Below are 19,882 nucleotides of genomic sequence, written 5' to 3' on the forward strand. Positions count from 1 at the left end.
CCGGAACAAGCACCTGCTACAGGTTGCCCTGGGGGAGGAGGGGCAGGAGGAGCCGTGCACCTGTTGCAAGCCCGGCAGACGCAGCCCAGCCTGGGGCTGCAGTGGGCCCCTTCCTACAGCTGGGGGCGTGGCTCCACGGTCAGGGCATGTTGGAGCAGAGGGACACGGGGCGGATGCCGTGTCCTGGGAGGGAGGGGCGATGCCACCCGTGCTGTGGAGGAACCCGGGGAGACAGCGGCCTGGCACCCGCGGCCACATGCTTCCAGCTCAGTGGCAGGCAGCCCTGGCCCACACCCGGGTATGAGTGATTTGTCCCCAGCACGCGGGGACGTGCGGGGGTTTGTGGATTAACCTTGTCACGAGGTTAGCGTGAAGCCAGGACTGTGTCCCATCTCAGGGACCGAGGATGGCCCTGGACCCTCAGGGACGTGGCCCCTTCATTCGCAGTCAGCTCATCTGCGTTGTCTCCCCTCCCCCATCCTGGGCCTCCTCCCTGGGAGACGACAGGACGTCGTGGGCTCTCAGAGGAGAGGTGGCCTGGCCGGGTCCCAGAGCTGCGGCCAAGTGGGGACTGCAGCCTGGGTGGCCGTGCACTCCCCACGTGGGCCCAGCTGGCCTCCTCCCCCTCCCTCCAGGAGAGCGGGGCACGCCCGGGCTCACCCCAGCTCACCCGGCTCACCCCGCCCCGCTGCTTTCCCAGGCCATAGCAGAGAGCTGGATTGGAAGTGGAGCAGCCGGGACTCGAACTGGCGCCCATATGGGATGCCGGTGAAGCAGGCAGTGGCTTTACCCGCTACGCCACAGTGCCGGCCCCAGTACTGTAGCTCTTAAATTTTTATTTATTTATTTTCATTTGAGAGGCAGCGAGACAGGAGGAGCGTTCCCATCTGCTGGTTCTCCCCCAGATTCGGGCCGTGCGTGGGGTCGAGTCGGTGGCTGGGCCCAGCTGCTGGGTGTCGAATCCAGCGCTCCCAGGTGGGATACAGCTCTCAGCCAGCATCCGAACCGCCAGGCTGGAGCCCCCCGGGCTGCAGGCTTAGAGACAGAGCAGCTGAGAACCTGGGCGAGCGGCTGCGCTGGGGAAGGAGGAGGCTCGTCTCCCAGGACTGCAGGCACACCTTGGGGGTCCTGGGCGGCACAGGGGCTGGGGAGGGGGCTGGGGAACGTGATTGGAGACGAGGGTGGGAGGACCCTGGGAAGCCAACTTAGCAGGATTCTTGCTGGGATCCGGTCTTGTAGGCCGAGGGCAGGAGGGGGCTGGGGCTGAGGCCCAGTGCAGCGGAGGCTCCCAGGAGCCTGGCTGGGGACGGTCAGCAGGGCTTCCAGCCCAGCCCCCTGCTAATGCACCAGGAGAGGCTGCAGATGGTGACCCGAGTGGAGGGGCCCCAGCCAGGCGCCCTTCCTTCGTGCTGGGAGCTGTGCCGGTGCTCGGGCACCCGGCCTGACTCCTTGCGACCCCTCTTGGGGGAGTTGGCCCATGTCGAAGGCCAAGGGAGCCAGCCTCCCTCAGCAGAGGAAGCGGGCTCGGGGGTGGCTGCAGCCTCCCAGGTCCCCCTGCCCGGTGCACCCTCCCATGGCCATGGGACGTGGGCCAGGCTCACCCCAGGTGAGCTCCCCGTGGCCTCACCGCCCCAGTAGACAAGGGCCCCGGGGGGTCCTCTGGGCTCTCATAGCCAGCAGGCTTGGTGCCCAAACATGACCATTTTGGAGGTGAGCCTGACTTGATTTTTTTTTTTAAGAAATTAAATGTTTTGACTCAACGATTCTGTGTCATTTCAGTAAGATTGGAAAATGCAGAAAAGCAAAGAGAATAAAACAGTCTTCATCACTGGCCTCCCCGAACCCTCCCAGCAGCCCCTCCACCCACGCGCAGGTGTCCCTGGAGTCGGGAACAGGCGGCCGGCATCCTCCCCTGCCAGGAACATGGCGGGGCCGCGCCTGCAGGTGCCCGTGGCAGAAACGTGGGTGCATTTGAGCAAAAAATAACACCAGCGTTGTGTTTGACTTGATTGATGGTTCTTGAAAAAGCAGGAAGGCGTCGGCGGTCCCCCCCCACCCCGAGCCCCCCCCCCCTCCGCTCCGCCCTGCACCCAGGGAAACTGTGTCCACGTCGGCACACGTGTGTCACGCTCACCACACGTGTGCCCGGCTTCCACGAGCTGGGGTTGTCCTTAGACGTTCTCACTGTGTTCTCCTTACTCTCCTGTCACCCGTCCACTTCTGTACACAGGTGGGGGGCGTGGCCTTTTCTCTCCCTTTCCTGAGCGGCCATTCCTGTGAGCCACGTGGCCTCCAGCTCCGTGGCAGCCGTGGCGCTTCTGTTTGCTCACCATTAGGACGAACACCGTGCCAGCTGTTGGCTCCTTGTGCACACAGCGGGGCGGCCCCCAGTGACCTGGCTTCTGCACCCTGGGCTCTGCAGGACTGTGCCTTCCGTCCTGGCGGCCTCTCTCTGTTCCCTCTCTTGGATCCCTTGCCGGGTGCCCTGTTGGGAGGTGGCCCTGTGGAGAGGGACTGAGCCTGCCAGAGGCCAGGTGAGTGAGCTTCCCGGCGCCTGCGTTCCTGACACAAACCCTGGGATAACAAGAAGTGTGCATGGGGAGGGTGACTGGTGGGCGGCAGTGGGGCGTTGGTGCAGGTGCACCCCGAGAATTCTGTGGGTGTCTACCGTAGCCAGCAGTGGGGTTAAGGGGCCCTTCCATCTCCCAGCTGTTGCCAGTTTTCACTCTCCTCTCCGGGACCAGCGAGTTCGCTTCGTCCCCACACCCCACCGAGCTGCTGGCCCAACAGCAGCTGCACGCCCGCTGCCCCGAGTTCTAGCGAAGTTGTCTTTTTAGCACCTGAGGGCACTTCTAAAAGTTGGTGGAAGGGGCCGGCTTTGTGGCGCAGCTGGCTAAAGCCCTGGTCCGCAGCACCCACATCCCATTTGGACGCTGGTTCGAGTCCCGGCTGCTCCTCTTCTGATCCAGCTCTCTGCTGTGGCCTGGGATAGCAGTGGAAAATCTGGGGAGTGAACCAACAGGTGGAAGACCTCTCTCTCTCTCTCTGTAACTGTGCCTTTAAAATAAATAACTCTTTTTAAAAAGTAAATAAAATTGGTAGAAAACAGAATTAAAAGATAAGTTTATTTTGATGCAAGAAAATAAAAATTGAAATCCAGGCATATGGGCTTTAGAAAGCTCCTGAAAAATGCGTATTATGAAAAAAAAGCATGGATTTCAAAAAATTTTTTTAAGATTTTTTTTTTTTTTTTTTTTTGGACAGGCAGAGTGGACAGTGAAAGAGAGAAGAAAGATCTTCCTTTGCCATTGGTTCACCCTCCAATGGCCGCCACGGCAGGTGCGCTGTGGCCGGTGCACCGCACTGATCCGAAGCCAGGAGCCAGGTGCTTCTTCTGGTCTCCCATGGGGTGCAGGGCCCAAGCACTTGGGCCATCCTCCACTGCACTCCCAGGCCACAGCAGAGAGCTGGCCTGGAAGAGGGGCAACTGGGACAGAATCCGGTGCCCCGACCGGGACTAGAACCTGGTGTGCTGGTGCCTCAAGGCGGAGGATTAGCCTGTTGAGCCACGGCGCCGGCCTTTAAGATTTATTTATTTATCTGAAAGAGTTACACACAGAGAGAAGGAGAGGCAGAGAGAGAAAGAGAGAGAGAGAGAGAGAGAGAGAGTCTTCCATCCGATGGTTCACTCCCCAGTTGGCTGCAACGGCTGGAGCTGCTCCAATCTGAAGCCAGGAGCCAGGAGCTTCTTCCTGGTCTCCCACGTGGGTGCAGGGGCCCAAGGACTTGGGCCATCTTCTACTGCTTTCCCAGGCCATAGCAGGGAGCTGGATCAGAAGTGGAGTAGCTGGGACTAGAACCAGTGCCCGTATGGGATGCCGGCACTGCAGGCGGTGGCTTTACCCGCTTACGCCATGGTGCTGGCCCCAAATAAAATAATGTTTTAATTCCATTTTCCCTCCTGATGTCGGCTGCTGTAAGTTAACTGTGTGGTTCTGTTCCCGTTTCCTTTGGGGTGGGTTATCTTTTCCTCGCTGACTTCTGGGTTTTTCATAAGCTCTGGGGACGCATCCTTCATGGTGCGGTGTTACACCTGCTGTCTTCAGCCGGCAGCGTGTTGAGAATGTGTTGCTGTCCCGGCGTCCGCTCGCTTGTGTTTGCGTTCTGCTGGGGCGTGTGGTTCGCTCGTTTGCTGGACATTGGGGTCGCTCTGCTGCGTCCTCACCCTCGTGGCACGACCCTCACCTGTTGGCCGCGGCGTTGCTCTGTGCTGTTGTCCCCTGGGCGCCACGGCAGAGCAGCCCACCCGAGACAGTGCCGGTCTCGTGGCAGGGAGAGCAGGACGGTGGCTCTCAGAAGTGGGCGTTGACCTGCGGCCCGTCAATTCCCCACATGTTTCTTGGCTAGAACGAACCAGGTGGCCAGAGCTGATGGCCGGCCGTGGGGCGGGACGTGCAGCCCTCCCAGGGAGGGGCGGCGGGGGTGGGGAGCTTTCCCACGCCTGCACTTCCCGGTCGTGCGGCTGTGCCTCGTCAGTCTCAGAAGTGGACGTGTGGGGCTGGGGATGTGCGCGTTTGTAATGTTCTCGCCGTGCGCTGTATCAGCTGGCTTGTCTCCATTACTGCACGAGAGTTAGAGGTGATCGGACCTGGGGCCGACATTAAGCTGCCACCTGTGATGTCGGCATCCCATGTCAGAGCACCATCAGGACCAGAGTCCTGGCTGCCCCACTTCTGATCCGGCTCCCTGCTGTGGCCTGGGAAAGCAGTAGAAGATGGCCCAGGTCCTTGGGCCCCTGCACCCACGTGGGAGACCCAGATGGAGCTCCAGGTTCCTGGCTTTGGCTTGGCCCAGCCCTGGCCATTGTGGCTATTTGGGGAGTGAACCACGGGTAGATCTCTCTCTCTCTCTCTCTCTCTCTCTCTCTTTCTCTCTCTGGAGCTCTGCCTTTCAAATAAATAAATCTTAACAAAAATAACTAGTGCTGATGAACGCATGCGATCACGTGGAAACTCCAGCTCCGCCATGTTGTACCAACCCTGGTGGCCTCCCAGCCTCTTCCATGTTTCATTTGCCTGTCGCAGCGCCCTGCAGGGTGGGAGTCGCAGGTGTCCCCGCGGTGCCTGAGGCTCAGAGAGGGTGACTCGTTTGCTCAGGGCTGCACAGCGCTGACGAGAGAGAGGCCCTGAGCCTAATGGAGGCCCGGGCCATCCTCCTCCCCCCAGCCTTTGGGGGCTGTGGCCGCACTTTCCCATTAACCCCTTCGTTTCCCCCCCATCCCCTCCCTGATCTCATGCCGCACTTGTGGTGTGGTCCCCTGCTGGCTGGGTGGCCCCGGCAGCACCCCTGGAGTTCCCGGAGCTGGCCCTGGGAGGCCCAGTTGCCCACCACCTCCTCGGCTTAATCCGCATTAAGGTATCGCTGACCATCACTGGACTTGGGGGGGATTTGCTATTTTTAGGGAGAGTCGGGGCACCTCGCAAATCCTGTTAGCCAGCACCGCTGAAGGCACACGCGGCTTAGAGCGGCTGCTGGAAGGCTGTGTGTGTGCCTCTCGGTGGTGGGCCCGTCCAGAGCGGGCGGACACGCGTGCTGGGTGGCCTCATGGCCGTCCAAGGGCTGCGAGCCACGGGCTGGGTCAGAGCCGTGGTTCCCGCCCCTCGGGGCAGAGAGCCGCTGAGCTGGGCGCCGTCCCCGTGCCTCGTGTTTCTTGGGGGCTGGGGGGCAGGGGCTGTCCCCTGCAGTTGGTGGCTCAGTGTCTCTGAGCCCACAGCTTACCCACTAAGGCTCTTCCTGCCCACCCTTTGTGCTTGTCTTGGGGACCCCTGAGCTGGCGGCTGAGCCCGGAGTGCCGGTCATGTAGAGGGGCGCAGTCACCAGGAGGCTGGGAGCCGAGGGCAGCCGTGCCGGGGGCAGTGGAGTCGGGGAGAGAGGGACGCGTTCGGGCGTGGCCGGCTGGTGGCTCGGTGAGGCGGTTCCACGGTCCCTCGCGTGACGAGACACAGAATCCACGTGTGAGCAGGAGCTCCACTTCCAGTGTGGGCCCCCGCACTCACATGAAGGTTTTGGCAGCGTGATCCACGGTAGCCCCAGGGTGGGAAGGACCCCACGGCGAGTGGGCCGCAGGCTGTGGCATCCGCGCCGTGTAGCCATCAGAACCGTCGAGTTCTCGCTCCTCCTGCGGAAGTGTGATAATTTGGGATGAACCGCTTGTCTCGGCCCGGAGGCAGCGTTTGGTGGAGGCGGGCTGGACGCCGGCCGGCCGGGCTGACCTCACTGTCCAGGTGCTTCGGGCCTTCTGTGTGGCCAGGCTCCGTGTCCTTAGGCAGAAACTCCTTGAGATGTGGAAGCTGCAGGGGACCACAGATCCCTAGAGACTGCCAGAGAGAGAGAGAGAGAGAGAGAGGGAGGGAGGGAGGGAGGGAGGGAGGGAGAGACAGGAGGCGAGCGTGCAATGCAGCGGGCGAGCTGGCGCTGCTGGCCCAGGGCGTGGCCGTGGGCCTGCCTTAAGGACGGTCCCTTTCCGTGGCCGGTGCTGCGCTGTTGCAGGTTAAGCTGCTGCCTGCAGCGCTGCATCCCACGTGGGCGCCGCTTTGTGTCCTGGCTGCTGCACCAACGTGGGAAACCTGGAAGAGCCCCGGCTCCTGGCCCCAGCCCGGCCCCGGCTCCTGGCCCCAGCCCGGCCCCAGCCCGGCCCCGGCTCCTGGCCCCAGCCCGGCCCCAGCCCGGCCCCGGCTCCCGGCCCCAGCCCGGCTCCTGGCCCCAGCCTGGCCCCAGCCCGGCCCTGGCCTGGCCCCTGGCCTGGCCCCGGCCTGGCCCCAGCTCTGGCTGTTGCAGCCATTTGGGGAGTGAACCAGTGGAGGGAAGATTCCTCTCTCTCTCTCTCTCTCTCTCTCTCTCTCTGCCTTTCAACTAATAAATAAGGCTTTGGTTTTTTTTAAAAAAAGGAAATCTCTTTTCTTAAAAAAAATGTTTTTAACCTTCCTAGTTACTATGGGGAAAATTTAGTTGTTGATCCCTAAGTTTAAAGGTCACAGGTGCAATGATTACGGTCACAGGTGCAGCAGTCAAGGTCACGGGTGCAGAGGTCAGAGTCATGGGTGCAGAGGTCAGAGTTACGGGTACAGAGGTCACGGCCTTGGGTGCAGAGGTCGGAGTCATGGGTGCAGAGGTCGGAGTCATGGGTGCAGAGGTCACAGCCATGGGTGCAGAGGTCAGAGTCATGGGTGCAGAGGTCAGAGTCATGGGTGCAGAGGTCACAGCCATGGGTGCAGAGGTCAGAGTCATGGGTGCAGAGGTCACGGCCATGGATACAGAGGTCGCAGTCACAGGTGCGGAGGTCAGAGTTACGGGTACAGAGGTCACGGCCATGGGTGCAGAGGCCACCGTCACGGGTGCAGAGGTCACAGTCACAGGTGCGGAGGTCAGAGTTACGGGTGCAGAGGTCACAGCCATGGGTACAGAGGTCACGGCCATGGGTGCAGAGGCCACTGTCATGGGTACAGTGGTGACAGTCACGGGTGTGGTCCTTCGTGTGAGTGTGTCCCGGGCACTGTCAGGTGCGGCGTGGCCAAGGAGCACGGCTCAGCTCCCGTGGCTCTCCTCTCGGACGCAGTCTGTTCCCAGGCAGAGCCAGCTGCCCCTAGGAGGTGTCCGGGACATTTCTGCCGTGTGGGACTCGCCGGGTCTGTCTGCCCCGTGGCTGGGACCCGGGGTGCCCTGTATGCAGCTGTTTGCATCCCTCCCCACCGTGCCCCCTGCTCCCGTCCTGGACAGGCCACGTGGCAGAAGCACAGGCGTGAGATGTGGCTCGCCCCGGTGTGCGTCCTGGCCTGAGACTCGGCTTCTGCCTTGCTTGTGGCCATCCGTGGCCCCAGTCGGCCACGTTGAGGACTGAACCCCACAGCCGTGGACATGTGAGCAGAGTCTGCTCCTCCCCCAGCTCGAGGCTGCTGGCTGCTCTCTGCTGTAGGGGCAGCGCTGAGCACGTGTCCAGTGATGTCCATCTGGTGTGGCTGGCACTGGCCGTGTTGTCACCATATCAAAGTGACTGCCAGGTTGCTTGGTGGACAGCCCAGAGTCCACTCCTCCAGGACCCCAGCTGTCCTGGGGCATCTCCTGGGATTTCACCTCGGGCCAGGTCAGAGCAGGAGCCATGTGGTCGGAGTTGGGGGAGACGTGGCGGGGCAGGGTTTGGCTGGGACTGTGGGTGGCAGAGCTGAAGACATTCCGGGAAACTGTTTCTTTCTTTCTTTCTTTCTTTTTTTTTTAATTCCTTATATCACTTTTGTTTTCTTGATTGCTTTTTTCTTTTCTTTCTTTTTTCTTTTTTTTAAAGAGATTTATTTATATGAAAGGCAGAGTTACAGAGAGGCGGAGAGAGAGAGAGAGAGAGAGAGAGAGGTCTTTCATCTGCTGTTCACTGCCCAAATGGCTGCAACGGCCAGAGCTGGGCCCATCTCAAGCCAGGAGCTTCTTCTGCACCCATGTAGGTGCAGGGGCCCAAGCTGCTTTCCCAGGCCATAGCAGGGAGCTGGATCTGAAGTGGAGCTGCTGGGACTCGAACAGGCACCAAATGGGATGCCGGCACTGCACGTGGCGGCTTAACCTGCACCACAGTGCTGGCCCCTCTCATTCTTTCTTTCTCTCTTTTAAAAAAGCATTTATTTATTTATTAATTTATTTATTTGAAAGGGGGTGGGGGAGAGAGAAACAGAGACACCTTCCACCTGCTGGTTCACTCCCCAAATGCCCTGAACAGCCTGGCCGAGGAGACTCATGGGTCAGCTGCCCCTGCCCCCCCCGGGAGGTCTGAGGACAAACGCTGGGTTGACAGCCGATGCAGTCAGACCAGACCCAACTGCGTTTGAAGACCAAAGTCAAGACCCATCCTTGTGAAGGGGCTGTTGGACGGGGGGAGGGGTGGGGGTGGAAATGGAGGCCTTCTGCTGTTCACTTGGGGTGGGGGTGGGGAGTGGCACAAGGGGCGAGGGAAGAGAGGCAAGGCTGGAGCAAGGAGAAGCTGGGGCTGGAGCAGGAAGAGAAGCTGGGGAGGGCGGAGAAGCTGGAGCAGGAGGAGAAGCTGGGGTGGGAGGAGGAGAAGCTGGAGTGGGAGGAGAGGCTGGGGTGGGAGGAGGAGAGGCTGGGGTGGGAGGAGAAGCTGGGGTGGGAGGAGAAGCCTGAGCAGGAGGAGGAGCTGGAGCAGGAGAAGCCAGCTCTCTGCAGGGCTGACCTGGCCCGGCGCCCCCTGGGGACCCCGCGTGCCCAGGTCACTGAGCTGTCACAGAAATGGTGATGAAGGTCCCTTATTAAAAACAGAACCAGCCGTGCGCGCGGCGGGACAGGCCAAGCCGGTGACCCAGCGCTGCGCAGAGCCCCTCCGCGGCTTTGATCTCAGAGCCTCGGTGGCTCCTGCTCGGAGACCGGGGACGCGTTCCCTCTGCCAGCCATACTCAAGGGTGCACGGTGGCTCCGAGCCGAGGACTAATGATGTCCTGGAGCCCGCATCCCAGGCCCTGCCCGGGCAGGCCACGTGCCAGCGGGGGCCCCAGGATGAGGAGCGGGCAGCTCCGTGGCGACGCAGGCCGGCCTCTGTGCTTGCCGCGTGTCTCTGGGACTCCGAGCCGCTTCTTGGATGTCGCTCTGGGAGCCCTTGCTGAGCGTGGAGAGACGCCATCGGGCGTCTGCAGCCGCGTTCACCATCTGGCGGCTCAGAAATATTTTATCATCAAATGAGTAAGCCTGGCTTCTCGCACTGCACACACACGCACACGCACACGCACACACAGCCCTCTCCCCTCGGCTCCCAGCGTGCACGCGTGTGCACGTGTGTGTGTCCGTGCGTGTGTGTGTGTGTGGCTCGGGGAGCAGCAGAGCAGCTTCCCACAGCAGTGGAATTCCGTCCTCTCACCCTCTGCCCTTGCTCGAGGGGTGGCCATGGCAGCTCCAAGTCGTGCGTCCTCGACACACGCGTGGGGGGGTCACGGTGCCACCGTGCAGCCTGCTGGAGGCTCAGAAGGCAGCCGTGCGTGCCTGTGTCTGGCTGTAGTGCTGTGTGTCACCTTTTTAAAATATTTTTTAAAGATTTACTTATTTATTTGAAAGGCAGAGAGAGAGAGAGAGAGAGAGAGACATCTTCCATTTGTTGGTTCACTCCTCAAATGGTCACAGTGGCCGGGGCAGGGGCAGGCCAAAGCCAGGAGCTTCTTCCAGGTCTCCCACGTGGGTGCAGGGGCCCAAGCACTTGGGCCATCTTCTACTGCTTTCCCAGGACATTAGTGGAGAGCTGGATCGGAAGTGGAGCAGCCGGGACTGGAACCGGTGTCCACATGGGGTGCCGGTACTGCAGGTGGCGGCTTAACCGCTCCGCCACAGCGCCGGCCCCTGTGGCACATGCGTGGTCACCAGAAAGCATGTGGAAAACAAACTGGAAAACAAATTGACCATTTATACCACTCACCGCCGTCTCCACCGAGGGGGCAGCCACAGAAAACCTGTTGCCACAGCGTGGGCGCTTCCCTGAGGGACCTGGGCCCCCGGGTGGCCCGCCCAGGACGACACTGTGGACGCGGATCGGGGTGTGTGGGCCTGTCTGCATGTGTGTGTCTGAGGGAGGGGAGGGAGGAGGGAGGAAGGTGCGATGCTTGGGGTCGCCAAGTGTCCCCCCTGGCCAGAGCCGGCCCGGTGGCTTCCCCGGCAGGACGCTGGGGGCGGGCAGTCAGAGGACAGTGGCTGGCGACATTGGCGGTGTCTCTAGAGCTGTGGGCAGGGTGGCCAGGCCACAGCTGCCAGTCTGGGAGATCCTGTAGATGCAGAGGGGGCAGCCCCTGCCCCAGGCCTGGGGGGAGGGGGAGGGAGAGGGGTGGACCCCTCACAGCCCTCTGTTGGGACCAGCGCTGGAGCCTCCCCCAGGACCTCAGTGTCTGGGGTGCCCCCTCCTTCTCCCCTTTTGAGTCAGGAAGCCGTTCTGCCTGCAGGAGCCATTTGTTTGCTTATTCCTTCATTCCTTAAGGAGCCATTGACATAAAGCAGATTTCCAAGGGTCGGTGTTTCGTCCCCAGAGGGACAGGGCGCTCCCGGTAAACCGCGCGCCTCCTGCCTGTTGTCCATCTTCAGCGGTCTCTGTGTCAACCCCAGGTCCTGGCCCCGGCCAAGCCATTCTCCGAGTTCCGCTGCCCAATGGCAGGCAGCCTCCCACCAGGGCCCCTGCGGCGGCCGCCCGCTGTCCAGGCAGAGTCACCCATGCGTTTGTGGTCTGGTCACTCTGACCCCGCCCCGCCCTTCCAAGCACCTCACGTGTATGCGTGGGGGTGGTGCCCTCCAGAGCTGGCCGCTGGCACAGCCTGACATGACAGTGGTCATCACCCCAGGCCCCAGCCCAAGTGTAGACAAGGTGAGGCGAAGGTGGACAGGAAAGCAGGTGTGAAATGGCCGCCCCACCCCCTGTCGCCGCCCCAGGCTCTGGGACCCCATGAGAGGCGTCAGGGCCCCCACTTCGTCTCTGGGTCCTCTGCTAGCTCCTGTCCACCCCGGGACAGGACACCTGGTCTACCCCATCTCCGTGGCACTGTGGCTCTCTTTATTCTGTGTCTGGGGGAGGCTGGGATCCCCTGGGGTCCGCTTCGCGCCTCTGAGCTGCACAGCGGAGCCTGGCAGAAGCACGGGGCCGAGTCTGCCTCCTGCTCAGCCCCCCCCACCCCCGCCCCGTCCCTTCCTCTCGCGTCCACGTTCACTGGGGCCGACGGTCACTCCGTTTCTGTCAGCAGAACGCCATCCCCGAGGCCGGGCCATTCCTAAAGAACAGAGGATAAGGTGCTAGGGCCTGGCGCTGCCTCTGCTGGGCTCTGGCCAGGTCCCCCGCCCCCACCCCGGCCACGTCACCATGTAGCAGATGGCGTCGTGGTGGGGGTGCCTGTGAGAGGCAGAGAGAGCATGCGGAGACAGGAGGCCCGAGAGATGCGGGGTCAGGCTCCTTGCTGTCCCCAGTCCCCTGTCAGGGCCGCGCTCACTCCGGGAGACCCACATGTAGCCTTTTAGAAGCTGGTACCCACAGTGGCCTGGCCACCTCCCTGGGCCCCCACTGTTAAGGTCCAGACCTCTCACGTTGGCACACTGGGGGCCTGGTTCACCACGTACAAGCCCTCGGGGGACAAACTCAAACCCTATCAAAGCCACGGAGTTGGGTTGAGCGGGCTGTGTCTCAAACATTGGCAACAGTGGTTACGAGAACGGCGGGGTCGGGGTGCAGACTGGGACCCCAGGCCTACAGGAGAGGAGCAGTGGCCGACGGACCCTCTTCGGCTTACCTTTGTGCCTTCATTCGGTGATCAGACAGCTACAAGCCCAGCGTGTGCTGGGACTGTAAATGCAAGGTCAGGTTCAGGTGCAGGGAGTGAGGGAGACGCGTGCCTCTCAGCCACTGAGTTTGCACACATCAGAGCAGTGGTGTGTCTCTGGCCTCCGCCCAGGAGCTCCGGATCTCGTGGTGCTGCCGTCATGTCAGGCCCCGTCCAGAGCTCACCTCTCTCCCTAGGTTCCCGACGCCGACACACAGCCCCACAAAGGCGTCCATCTGGATTCAGCCCGAGGAAGGCAGCTCTTCCCACCGACTCGCAGGGAGAGCAGCCCGCTGCGTGCCGGCCGCTGGCTGCTGTGTGGGTTTGCGTCTCCTCTGTCTGCTGTCTGTGTCTTCGGCTGCTTTCTTGGCCCCGCGCAGCGTGGCATCCCTGCATTTATTAATGGAATCCGACCCTAAAAGAGAAATTGTCTCATGCTGCCATCCAGACTCACTTAGGACATCTTACAAATACTGAACAATGAGACGCAGAGTGGCGATGCACCTGCCAGGTAGCCACTGTTAGCATTTGAGCATCCAGAGGAAACTGTCTTTTCTGGTCCCCCAGCCCCAGTGCGGAGTTGGCAATTGAAACACAGGTCACAGGGACCGGTGCTGTGGCATAGCCTATTGAGCCACCGCCTGTGACGCCGGCATCCCGTACGAGCACCAAATCCAGCTGCTCCACTTCCGGGCCAGCTCCCTGTGTTATGCCCGCAGTCCGTGGTCCCCCAAAAATCACACCACTAGAGACCGAAGTTGAAGCCAATTAGCAGGGTCGTTTTTATTACGAGTTCGAACCTGGGCCTCTCAGTGCCTCCAGGAGAGGAAGCCCCCGAGAAGCCGCGAGCCCAGTTCTTACAGAGCTTTTATTATCATGTACAAGCAGGCTTTAGGGGATTGCTTAGGTCAAGTTGACACTTCTGATAAGTCCCAACATCGCCGCAGACTCCAGGGTAGGGGCTGGTTGTTATCTCAAGCTTTAAACCTCCCTTTTACATCCCTGGACCTGGGTCAGGGTAGGGTCACATCTGGCCAGGTGGAGGGAAGGGGGAGTGTATGATAGCGAGGGCCAGGTGGTGCGGGTCGTACAATAATCAACTTAATGTAGCTACTGGATGACTTAGCTCAACATCTAACATAACACTGTATATATAATCTAATATATAACACTGTATATATAATCTAATATATAACACTGTATATATAATCTAATATATAAAGTCAAAGACACTTAGCGTCGCTTATTATTCCTACTAGTTGCCTAATGAGCTAATGTGATTACACTTTAGGTTACATTAAAATAATGATAATATTTTCTAGCACTATTATAATGGATACTAAGGGCATAGTAAAAGCTGCTTGTGCAGGTGTCTTCTCACCTGCTAATGCACCTTGGAAAGCAGAAGATGGCCAAGTGCTTGGGCCCATGTCACCCACGTGGGAGACCCGGATGGAGTTCCTGGATCCTGGTTTTGGCCTGGCCCAGCCCTGGCTGTTGCTGCCATTTGGGGAGTGAACCAGTGGATGGAAGATCTGTCTGTACCTCTGCCTTTCAAATAAATAAATCCAGAATGAAAATAGGAGGTCATAAAAGCGATGTAGACATAGTGAGCACTTTGTTTTGACATAAAACATTTCATTTTAATATAAACATCCATTCCCATAGATCCTGATTCAGAGGCTGGACCTTTGTCGATGTGGGGCCCTGGGTGATATCCTGTGTTATTTTATGCATCGTCACACTTGGAGAACATTCTTTGGAGAGTCTGGTTTTTTTTTATTTATTTATTTAATTTATTTGAAAGACACAGTTACAAAGAGAAGTAGAGACACAGAGGTGGGGGGGGGTCTTCCATCTGCTGGTTCACTCCCCAAATGGCTGCAGTGGCTAGAGCTGAACCAGTCCAAAGCCAAGAGCCAGGAGCTTCTTTCAGGTCTCCTAGGTGGGTGCGGGTCCCAAGCACTTGGGCCATCTTCAGCTACTCTCCCCAGTGCCTTAGCAGGAATGTTGGATCGGAAGAGGAGCAGCCGGGACACAAACCGGTGCCCATATTGGATTCCGGTGCTGCAGGCCGGGGCTCTAACCCGCTGTGCCACAGTGCCGGCCCTGGAGGGTCTGTTCTATGCGGGGAAGCAGGAGCCGAGAGCCGAGTGCTTGCCTGTCTTCATATTCCTGATACTCTGTCCGGGCCTGAGCAACCAGCCATCTCCCCAAACCTTCGATCTTCTGTAGAAGCAGCTGCCTTCTAACTACTATTCCAAGTTTACATAAAACTCACTTGGGTGACAGGATCACCTAAGTGCCGCTGGGAAGCAGGTTTGAGAGCAAACGAGAGTTGGTGATTCAGAGAGCAGCCGGCCAAGGGCCAGCAGGAGGGGGGCGGAGCGTAGGAAGTGGGCGGAGCGTGGGAAGGGGCGGGGCTGCTCTGTAGTCCAGGGCAGGCCAAGGGCCTTGGTTAAGGAGTTCAGTTTTCTTCCTGTCTTCTTCCTATTTATGCTCATATTAAATGTTTGGTTTATTTTCCCTTTATCTGCAAGGCAGAGAGAGGGAGAGAGGGTAAATCTTCCACCTGGTCATTCCCTGCCCAGGAGCTGGGAACACAGTATAGAGGAATGAGTCGCGTTTTTATACACTCGCCAAGAAGAACCTGGAAGTGAGATAAAGAAAGCTATAGCACAAAACCAGAATGGAGGCTCGCGAGTCAAGTCAGCAAGTGAAGTGTAGGAGGTGCCCTGCACAGCACACGGCATGGTTTGAAAGGAATGGAAGAAAATGGGAGTAGAAGGAGGCCAGCTCATCACACATCAGAAGGCAGTGTTAAGATGGCGCTGGCCCAAGCCCGTCAACAGGTGCAGCAAAGCCCCTGGAGGAGCTTTGCAGGAATTGACAAGCTGGGCCGGCGCCGCGGCTCACTAGGCTAATCCTCCGCCTTGCGGCGCCGGCACACCGGGTTCTAATCCTGGTCGGGGCACCGATCCTGTCCCGGTTGCCCCTCTTCCAGGCCAGCTCTCTGCTGTGGCCAGGAAGGCAGTGGAGGATGGCCCAAGTCTTGGGCCCTGCACCCGCATGGGAGACCAGGAGAAGCACCTGGCTCCTGCCATCGGAACAGCGCGGTGCGCCGGCCGCAGCACGCCTACCGTGGCGGCCATTGGAGGGTGAACCAACAGCAAAAAGGAAGACCTTTCTCTCTGTCTCTTTCTCTCACTGTCCACTCTGCCTGTCAAAAGAAAAAAAAAAAAAAAAGAAAAAGAAATTGACAAGCTGATTCCAACATTCATGTGAGACCCGAGGGACCGGAAGAGCCACAACACTTGACAGAACTGGGGCCAGTGCTGGGGTGCGACAGGTCTAGCTGCCGCCGTGACGCCAGCGCCCCATACTGTCCGTTCAGTCCTGGCAGCCCCACTTCTGACCCAGCTCCCTGCTAATGCACCTGGGAAAGCAGCAGAGGGGGGCTCTGGTATTTGGGCCCCTGCACCCATGTGGGAGACCTGGATGGAGTTCCAGGCTCCTGGCTCTGGCCTGGCCCAGCCCCGGGAGATAAGTGGAATCAAGTAGAGTCTGGAACCCGGGCTCCACATTTGTAATCAGCGGATTTTCAGTGGCGGCACATGGTTCTGTGGAGAAAGAGCAAAGCTTTTCAGCAAATGAGGCCGAGATGCCTGGAGAGCTCCTTGGGCAAGCGTGGAGTGGGGCCCCTTCCCCGCGCCGTCCTGAACATCAGCTCAGCGTACGCCCAGAGCCTAGCTGCAGGAGCTGACTAGAACTCTACAAGAGGAGTCGGCATCAGTTGTCGTGACCTTGAAGCAGTCAATGGTCTTTTTTTTTGACAGCCAGAGTGGACAGTGAGAGACAGAGAGAAAGGTCTTCCTTTGCCGTTGGTTCACCCTCCAATGGCCGCCGTGGCCGGCGCACCGCGCTGATCCGAAGCCAGGAGCCAGGTGCTTCTCCTGGTCTCCCATGGGGTGCAGGGCCCAAGGACTTGGGCCATCCTCCACTGCCTTCCCGGGCCACAGCAGAGAGCTGGCCTGGAAGAGGGGCAACCAGGACAGAATCCGGCGCCCCGACCGGGACTAGAACCCGGTGTGCTGGTGCCGCAGGCGGAGGATTAGCCTGTTGAGCCGCAGTGCCGGCCGAATCAATGGTTTTAAAGAGACAACATCAAATAAAAATTGAGCTTTTGTGCTCTAACGGATTTCATGAAGAAAGTGGAAAGGCAGCGCGTGGGAAAAACTTTCCAGCTCACGCAGTCTGCATGTGCTCCTAGACTACCAAGAACTCCCGCAGCTCCATGAGAGACGGCCCGATTGAAGGATGAATGAAGGGGCCCTGTGCTGTGGCGTAGCAGGTAAGGCCACCGCCTGCAGTGCCAGCATCCCCTATAGGGGCTGGTTCGAGTCCTGGCTAGTCCACTTCCTATCCAGCTCTCTGTTATGGCCTGGGAAAACAGTGGAAGATGGCCCAAGTCCTTGGGCCCCTGCACTGCGTGGGAGACCTGGAAGAAGCTCCTGGCTCCTGGCTTCGGATCGGCGCAGCTCCAGCTGTTGCAGCCAATTGGGGAGTGAACCAGCGGATGGAAGACCTCTCTCTCTCTCTCTCTCTCCCTCCCCCTCTCCCTCTCCCTCTCTCTACCCCTCTGTGTAAAATGAGTAGAGGACTTGAATAGACATTTCTCCAAGAGATGGACAGGTGTCCCTTATGTACTTGACAAGACAGTCGCCATCAGAGAAATACACATGAAGCCCACAATGAGAGGGCGTCACATCCACGAAGATGGCTATGGCTGCAATCAAAAAGCAGATAAATGCAAGTGTAGACGAGGATGTTGGGGGGGGGGGTGAAGGGGGGCAGCTGCTTTAGAAACAGGCTGGCACTTCCTTGAAGTTTGGATATACGGTCACGGGGCTGGCGCTGTGGTGTAATGGGTAAAGCCTGCAGTGCTGGAATCCCTGATGGGCACAAGTTCGAGTCCCGGCTGCTCCACTTCAGACCTGGCTCTGTGCTAAGTGGAAGATGGCCCAAGTGCTTGGGCTCCTGCACCCATGTGGGAGACCTGGAAGAAGCTCCTGGCTCCTGGCTTTGGATTGGCCCAGTTCTGGCCATCGGGGGCGGGGGGTAAACCAGCGGATGGAAGACACCTCTCTGTCTCTCACTCTCTCTCTCTCTCTCTCTCTCTCTGCTTCTGCCTCTCTGTAACTCTTTCAAATAAATAAATATTTTTTTAAAAAAATGCAGCCACCACGTGCACACCTGGGTGGGTGTAAATGTTTATTGCAGTGTTATTTGTAACATGTCCGTCCGCTGATAGATGCGCAGAGTGTGTGTGAACACGCGATGGAGTGTGATTTGGTCCTCCAAGGGCGTGGAGTACAGCATGGGTCAGCGGGGCGAGTGAAATGAGCCATGAAAGACCACGTATGGTGCGTCCGTTCCATGAAATCTTCAGGGTATGCAGGCGCGCAGAGATAGCAGGTGGCTTGTCAGCTGCCCAGGGCTGGGCGAGGGGTTGGGGAGAACCAGGAAGTGGTAGCGGGCGTGGGGTGTTACCTGGGGGATATTAAATTGTCCTCCAGCCGGGGCAGCGTCTGGTGCAGTGGTGGACATGCTGCTCGGGACACGCGCGTCCCAGATCGAGCGTCTGGGTCCGAGTCCTGGTCCTGCTCCCGACCCCGGCTTCCTGCTGATGTGCGCCCTGGCCAGCAGCACCGTTGGCTCAAGTAGCTGGGCCCTGCCGCCCACGTGGGAGCCTCGGAGCGAGCTCCCAGCTTCTGGCTTCTGCCTGGCCCAGCCTCCACCGTTGCAGGCGTCTGGGACGTGAGCCAGCGGATGGGAGGTCTGTCTGTCTGTCTGTGTTCTCCTCTGCCACCCCTCCCCAGCCCTCCTTCAACAGAACGCTCTAAAAGCGATTTGTACAACTCTCCGTGGCCACCGAGCTGTGAGCACACTTCAGGCACGTGGCTGGTGTGTGAACTGTGTCTCAGTAAAGCTGCCATCGACAGCAGCAAAACACAGACACCTCCCCCACCCTCTTGCCCATTGCTGCTTTCTTCCAGAAGGTTCTCGCTGCGTTGCCCTGCTCTCGGCCCGCTTGGGACCTTCCCTTGTGCCACTTTGCAGGACGTAGAAGATGCCCGAGCCCAGCCCACCCCTCGCCGAGGCTGTCCCATTCCAGCCCGAGACCCCGAGCCCGGCCCACCCCTCGCAAGGCTCTCCCGTTCCAGCCCCAGACCGCCCTCTTGATGGGCTGATTTCCGGCAGGAGCCGTCCTGGTCTGAGTTAGTTACCCTGGAAGCGGGTGACTTCATCCCGGGCAGTGGTTACATCAGCAGAGGCCCAGCGAGCGGGGGCGGGTCCGGGCGCGCCCTCCAGGACGTCAGGGCTTGGGCTGCACGTTCCGGCTGCTCCTCCTCCCAGGTGTCTCGGCACCGGGGGCTCACCAGCTCGGGGCCCCGTGTTCCCCTAGCAGGGGGAGCTGTTGGAGGCTCGCTGAGGTCTGCCCAGGGCCCTGCCCAGGCCCCCAGCCCTCCAGCCTGTGCATTCTCTGTAGCAATGAGAAGAATCTTCCAGTCTCTCTGGCCAGCCAGCAGACTCCCTCCAGGTGGGCGCTGTTCTTGACGTTGGAAGCGAGTTTGGAGCGGGTTGGATGCTTAGAACTTTAGGACGTGTACTGGTCACAGAGAGCAGTGTTCGTGAGAACCACGTGCTGTCAGCTCTGGAGAGAAAGCGCAATTGGGTTTTAGCTGATCAGGTTAAGCTGAGGGCACGGCTAATCCCCGGTGCCCGGGGCCGGCAGGCACTCGGTGAGGACGAAGGTCTCGGCCTTGCCGTGGTTGGCGGGGGTGGGAGGTGGAAAGGCCACCTCAGCTCTCTGAGCACGGTTTTCCGCATCTGTGGAATGGGAGTATTTCGGCCCTGCTGGCGTCAGATCTGTGTGGGGACCAGCAGAGGCCTGTGTGTGTGTTTTGTGGGACTGCTGGTTCCTGGGACGACGCCACGGACGCTCCGGCACTGGAAACGATGAGCTCAGAAGGAAGCATCGGAGTGAATCCTGGCGGCGTCCTCTCTGCTCTGGCCCACGGCCAGCGCTGGCGTAGGGATGCTGGCCCAGGCCCCGTGGCTCCTGGGGGCAGCCCTGCCCTTTAGAGGAAGTAGCACTGAAGTGATCGGCCATTCCAGTGGCTCCGATTCTGGGCCTGTTTCTGTTCTCAAGCTTTTATTATAAACAGTTTCAGACCTACCGGGCAGTGTCTGGGGTGGTCCGCATTGGGCCCGAAGGGGAGGAGCTGTGGCACACCCAGGATGGACGGAGGCGCCACACGGGCTCACCGGCTACATCCCACCCAGCTCCCGGGGTTGCAAATACAGCTTCGTTGGTGGAACCGTGTGCATTTGCACTTGGCCATTGTCTGTCAACAGACGGAGCCAAATGGTTCCGTGGTTGGGCTGCAGAGCCCCAGACGTTTGATTCTGGGCCTTTATGGAGGAGGAATGTTCTGGAATGTTCTGGAATGTGGCACACTGGGTCCCTGGGTCTAGACACTTTG

General features: G+C 59.5%; 1 protein-coding gene across 2 annotated transcripts in view; it reads left to right on the forward strand.

Annotated features, from left to right (window-relative positions):
* The window catches only part of HPCAL1 (hippocalcin like 1), an 83,475-nt gene that overhangs the window by 21,656 nt on the left and 41,937 nt on the right, over window positions 1–19,882 (forward strand). Inside the window, exon 1 of one of the 2 annotated variants that reach the window (XM_062208948.1) lies at window positions 18,809–18,936. The exons of the other annotated variant lie outside the window; for it this stretch is intronic. The gene's annotated coding sequence lies outside the window, so the exon portion shown is untranslated. Of the gene's footprint in view, window positions 1–18,808; window positions 18,937–19,882 lie in introns of those variants that run through there. 2 annotated transcript variants of the gene reach the window in all.

The sequence above is a fragment of the Lepus europaeus genome, chromosome 13 (assembly GCF_033115175.1).
Source record: "Lepus europaeus isolate LE1 chromosome 13, mLepTim1.pri, whole genome shotgun sequence".
Taxonomy (NCBI): domain Eukaryota; kingdom Metazoa; phylum Chordata; class Mammalia; order Lagomorpha; family Leporidae; genus Lepus; species Lepus europaeus.